Genomic DNA, 5,923 nt, shown 5'->3' with positions numbered 1-5,923 from the left:
ACACAGTCCTGGCTCCCCTTCTCTCTTCTGTCCCAGGACCAGTTCCAGGGACTGTCTCAAAGACTTAGCCATCTGGTGTCTACACTCATGGGCTTCTCCCATCGCACTCTCTGTCCCCCAAGTCAGGCACTGAAATCCTTCTCCAAGCAGGGGCAGCGGGTGACAGTGAGAGGGATGTGACAGTTGTCGCTATGGCTGCCACCAATGGCAACAGGCATCTGTTTCTCCCGCTTCCAGTCTGGTTTTGCTTTAGGACCTCTGAACTATTGCTTCAGCTAACACTCCTGCTGGCACCGCATTCTATCAGATCTCTTAGGGGTTGAAACCTGAGAAGCAGCAGGGTACCCTGAGAATTCCTGACTTTGAGGTTTGACCTGTCTGTTCAACTCTGTTTGGCCAGCAGCAGCTCCAGGAATGACAGAAACTGCTAAAGGGAAAGGCACTAATGATACCTCTGTGGTTAACTAATTGTGCTCAAAGGCATAATTTAATTGGATCGTCTTTCAGATCTGTGAGATAGTTATTATTCCTGTTTGAAGAGATAAGAAACTAGGGCACTGTGAGGTTAAGTAATGTGTTTACAGTCACAAAGTTAATTGGCAGCCGGACCATGATAACAACTGAAGGTATTCTGTTTCCTAGAGGAGTTTATCTATATCTAAATCCAAGAATTTACTAAACTATATTTCTTTAAAAAATGTTTTTATCCTCACCTGAGGATATGTTTATTGATTTGAGAGAGAGAGAGGAAGGGAGGATGGAGAGAGAGAGAAAGAAACATCAATGTGTGTGGGACTGGTGGGGTTGGTGGGGATGGGTGGTGGAAGATTTTTGTTTTTCATTTTATATTATTATTATTTGTTTTTTACAGAAGATGAACGCTCGGTGTCGTTTTGTTTATTTATTTATTTATTTATTTATTTATTTATAATATATTTTATTGATTTTTTACAGAGAGAAAGGGAGAGGGATAGAGAGTTAGAAACATCGATGAGAGAGAAACATCGATCAGCTGCCTCCTGCACACCTCCTACTGGGAATGTGCCCGCAACCAACGTACATGCCCTTGACCGGAATCGAGCCGACGCTCCATCCATTGAGCCAAATGATTAGGGCTTGTTTTTCATTTTAGACACTTCTGTGCACTCTAAATTTTTAAAACATGTGCAAGTATTATCTATAAGTTAAAAAAGTTTTAAAATATAAAAAATAAATACAAAAATATTCATTCATGAGTGATTGCTTAGTCATATGTAATACTATGCAGGCAATAGAAAAAGTAGGTACTTCTATACAAATTTTAAGTAATAAAAACAAATTGCAGAATGATATGATATAGTTAGGATAATACCATTTACTTCAAGTGTGTGTGTGTGTGTGTGTGTGTGTGTGTGTGTGTTTGTAGGTAGGTAGGTAGGTAGGTAGGTAGGTCAGTATATGTGTACACCACATTGGGAGGATACATATCAAAGTAATATCAAAGTGGAGAGGAGACAGAATTAGTGCATGGATGGGGTCCAGCCAGCCCACCCTGATGGGGGCCCATGGGGCCAGGCTGGAGCGGGGAGGGGCCGCAGGCAGTTGGCCAGCTGGCCCTGTCCCCAATCGGGGTGTTGGGGCCAATCGGGGGTTGGGCCAGCCAGGGTGGGGGGCCCGATCAGGGCCCAGATCAGGCTGGTTGACTGTTGCAGTGTGTGTTATAGCCATCAGTCATTCCGGTCATTCTAGTCATTCCACTGTTCTGGTCACTGGGCTTTTATTTGTGTGTATATATATATATATATATATATATATATATATATACACCAGAGGCCTGGTGCACAGAATTCATGCATTGGGGAGGGGGGGTCCCTCAGCCTGGCCTGCACCCTCTCCAATCCGGGACCCCTCAGAGGATGTCGGACTGCTGGCTCCCGATGGGGCCTAAACCAGCAGTCGGACATCCCTCTCTCAATCTGGGACCACTGGCTCCTAACCACTCGCCTGCCTGCCTGATCACCCCTAACTGCCTCTGCCAGACTGATCACCGCCTAACTGCTCCCCTGCTGGCCCTCTTGCAGTCTGGGAGCCCCACGATCAATAGCCCTGCAGCCTGCCCACCCACCTCAGCGCCACTGGCTGGGCAGCCTGGACCTCCCCCTGCCAGGGCTCCACAATTGATCACCCACCGGTCAGTGGCCTGGGCCTCCCTCTTTGGGGCGATTGTGGAGCCCCCCTGATTGATTGCCCTGCCAGCCAGTGGCCTAGGCCTCCTTCTGCTGGGTGATCATGGGGCAGTGGCTCCCCCCACCCCCCCCCACCAGTCACATCACACCCACCTTGGCTGGCCGGGCGCCAGTGCATGTCATGGCGTGGTCATCCAGACGGTCATTCTGCTGTTTGGCCATTCAGTCCTTTTGCATATTATGCTTTTATTGTTATGGATAGATTATGTTTTCATGCCTCTCTATTCTGTTTGAATTTTTTCAAGGAGCATGTCTTGAATATGAATATGTATGGAATATTCTGCAGGTTCAAAGCTAAAGTGATTGTAGGTGTTTCCCTTTTCTTTTTTTGCCACAGAGGAGCAAAGTTTGACTGTATTGTTTAGGTAGGAAAGTCAGGATCTTACACTGACTTGTAGCGAGGAAATTATTGGCTCCTCCACATTTTTACTAAAGGGAAGTTAGTGAATTGAATTGCTCCACTCTCGTGACTTGATGTCACCACAGAACTGACCAAACGTTGATTCAAGCTTCTTTTTTCATGTTCAATTTCCTTCCTCTGCTTGGTTTTGAGCAAATGTCACCAAGTTGTATGTGGGATTTAAATCCCCAACTCCAGTATCTGATGATTGTAACAAGGTATCCGTCCCACTATTTGGAGTCCTTACTAACCCTGATACTTGTTAGAATCCTTTTAGCAGTTCAGTTATTTTTGTGTTTTATTTTACTGTGAAAAAAACACAACCTGAGAGTTACCCTCTTAACAAAAGTTTAAGTGTACAACAATTTTGTACAGAAGGCCTCTAGAACTTACCTGTCTTTTTAAAAAATCTTTATTGTTGAAAATATTACATATGTGCCCCTTTTACCCCATTGACCCCTTCTAACCCGCCCTGCCTCCAGCCCCAGGCCTTCACCACCTTATTGTCTGTGTCCATGGGTTATGCATATATGCATACAAGTTCTTTGGTTTATTTTTTTAATGAAAGAAGTTAAATTTATATACACCTTAAGATAAGTTGTGGTATTTTAGTATAACGAATGAATTCTGCAAATTAGAGAGATTTTACTGATATGAAAACTGCCAGTCCATCTAAATTTAGTGTGTTCAACCTGGCTGGCTTGTCTCAGTGTTGAGCATCTACCTATGAACCAAAAGGTCACAGTTCTATTCCCGGTCAGGACACATGCTGGGCTTGTGGGCTCAATCCCCAGTGTGGGGCATGCAGGAGGCAGCCGATCAATGATTCTCTCTCATCATTGATGTATCTCTCTCTCTCTCCCCCTTCTTTCCTCTCTGAAATTAATAAAATATTTTTAAAATTAGTTTAGTGTATTCAATTTAATTAATTGATTTAAGTAGTAATTTTTCTAACAAAATTCAGTTAGAGGACGAGTGATATAGTTATGGCATGGACAAAGATGACAAGTGTGGTGTTACTTTGATTAAGAAAGTAGGATATAGTTCCTGATTATCTTACTGTTCTGGCTTGACAAAGTTCACAGAATATAGGAGGTTCTGCCATGTCCAGTGAGATTAGGCAGATGTAATAGAAGGAACACTGGGTTGACACATATTTTCATCATAAAAGTTTTCTGGTTGGTTCTCTTCATCAGGAAAAACACATAGGAAATAGTAAATTTTCACAGAAATCCTTATATGCAGGCGGTTTAGAATCTCTGATTGTTACTGAACATTTTTTGTGTCCATTTTATTGTCCTTGTGTCCATACTTCCAGTCCGTATGCTGTCGTATCTATGCTTCTCATTTTCCCAGGCATTTTAGTTCCAGGCCAGACTCTGGCAACATCACTAGTTGAAATAGCTCCAGGTCTCCTCTGGGTTTTCATTTGACCGTAAGTAGAGGTTGGCCTTTAAATCCCTATCTTTTCATTGATTCCTTATAAACCTTTCCCAACAGTTTTTTGCTGTGACATTCATGTACTGCCCTGGGTGACAGTGAGCAGCGTAAAGAGGAATCCTGGCTTTACTGCAGCGTTATCTGTTACATGAAAGATTTTAACTTTCTGTTTTGGAGGCAGATAAAATTCCAACATTAAGTGGGATTGCTGGATTATATGGTAGTTCTATTTTTAATTTTTTGAGGAATCTCCATACTGTTTTCCATAGCAGTGTACCATTTTGCATTTCCACCAACACTGTGCAAAAGTTTCAATTTCTTCACAGTCTTGCAAAAACACTTGTTGGGCTTTATTATGTTGAGGCAATTTTCTTTTTATTCCTACTTTGTTGAGAGTTTTTTTATTTTATCATGAAAGGGTGTTAATTTTGTCTAATGATTTTTCTGTATCCATTGAGATGATCATGTGATTTTTATTCTGTTAATGAGGTGTATCACATTAATTGACTTTCATATGCTGAACCATCCTTGCATCACAATGATCAATCCCACTTGATCTTTTTAATATGATGTTTTTAATGTACTGCTGGATTCAGTTTGCTAGTATTTTGTTGAGGATTTTGCACCTCTATTCATCAGGGACATTGGCCTGTAATTTTGTTTTCATGTGGTGTCTTTGTTTTCAGGGTAATGCTGGCCTCATAAAATGAGTTTGGAAGTGTCCCCTCTAATTTTTTGGAAGAATTTGAAAAAGACTTATATTAGTTCTTCTTTTTAAAAATGTTTTTATTGATTTTAAAGAGAGCAGAGGGGAGACGGAGAGAGAGAAATATTGATGTGCCAGAAACATCCAGCAGTTGACTCCCACACACACCCCCACCTGGATCAAACCCCAACTGATCATGTGTTCTGACTGGGAATCAAACCAGTGACCTTCCAGTGCACAGGATGATTCTCAGCCAAATGAGCCACACTGGTCAGGGCAACATTAATTCTTCTTTAACTGTCTGGTAGAATTTGCCAGTGTAGCCATCTGATCCTGGGAGAATTTTGAGCACTGACTCAATATCCATACTAGTTATAGGTCTGTTCAGACTTTTTATTTCTTTATGATTTAGTCTTGGTAGGTTTGTATGTTGCTAGGAATTTATCCATTCTAGTTTATGCAGTTTGTTGATGTGTAAGTGTTCATGGAAGCCTTTTATGATCTTTTTTAAAATTTCTGTGGCATCAATTATAAAATCTCTTCTTCCATTTCTGGTTTTATTTGAGTACTAGAGGCCTGGTGCTTTTGTCCACTGATGGGGTCCCTCGGCCTGGCCTGCAGGGATCGGCCGAAATTGGCAGTCCAATGCTGCTTGCCGCTCCTGCTCATCCCAGCCCCACTGTGCCTGCTGTCCAGTAGGCTCACTGCTGCTCAGCTGCGGTCTTTGGGCTGCAGGCAGCCAGCCATGAGCCCTGCGTCTGGTGCCCTTCGGTCAGCTGACCAGCACTCCCGCTGTGGGAGTGCACTGACCACCATGGGGCAGCTCCTGCATTGAGCATCTGTCCCCTGGTGGTGAGTGCACATCATAGCGACTGGTTGACAGGTCAAACTGTTTATTGGTTGCTTAGGCTTTTATATATACAAAGGACCTTGGCTTTTACTGCAGGGGGCATAATGAAGCAAGTCCACAACAGAGGAAGGGGCATTTATTCTAATTGGGAGATTTGAGAAAGCTCGACAGAGCTCTTCAGTTAGGACTTGAAGGTTAACAAGGATTTTGGCAGATGGAGAAATGTATTTCAGGTTGAGTGAACTACATGAGCAAATGTAAGGAGGCCTGGAGATGCAAGAGTAATTTAGAGCCTGCTTGTG

At 42.8% G+C, this 5,923-nt stretch overlaps 1 pseudogene; it reads right to left on the bottom strand.

Annotated features, from left to right (window-relative positions):
- Nucleotides 1-3,741: 3,741 nt before the first annotated feature.
- Nucleotides 3,742-5,587, bottom strand: LOC139003543 (large ribosomal subunit protein uL3m pseudogene; annotated as a pseudogene).
- Nucleotides 5,588-5,923: the final 336 nt, after the last annotated feature.

This window comes from Myotis yumanensis, unplaced genomic scaffold, assembly GCF_028538775.1.
Source record: "Myotis yumanensis isolate MYYU_CA2020_CCGP unplaced genomic scaffold, mMyoYum1.0.hap1 SCAF_1, whole genome shotgun sequence".
NCBI classification, from domain to species: Eukaryota; Metazoa; Chordata; class Mammalia; order Chiroptera; family Vespertilionidae; genus Myotis; species Myotis yumanensis.
Note: the sequence above shows the minus strand (reverse complement) of the source record. Positions and strands in the feature narration are given on the sequence as shown.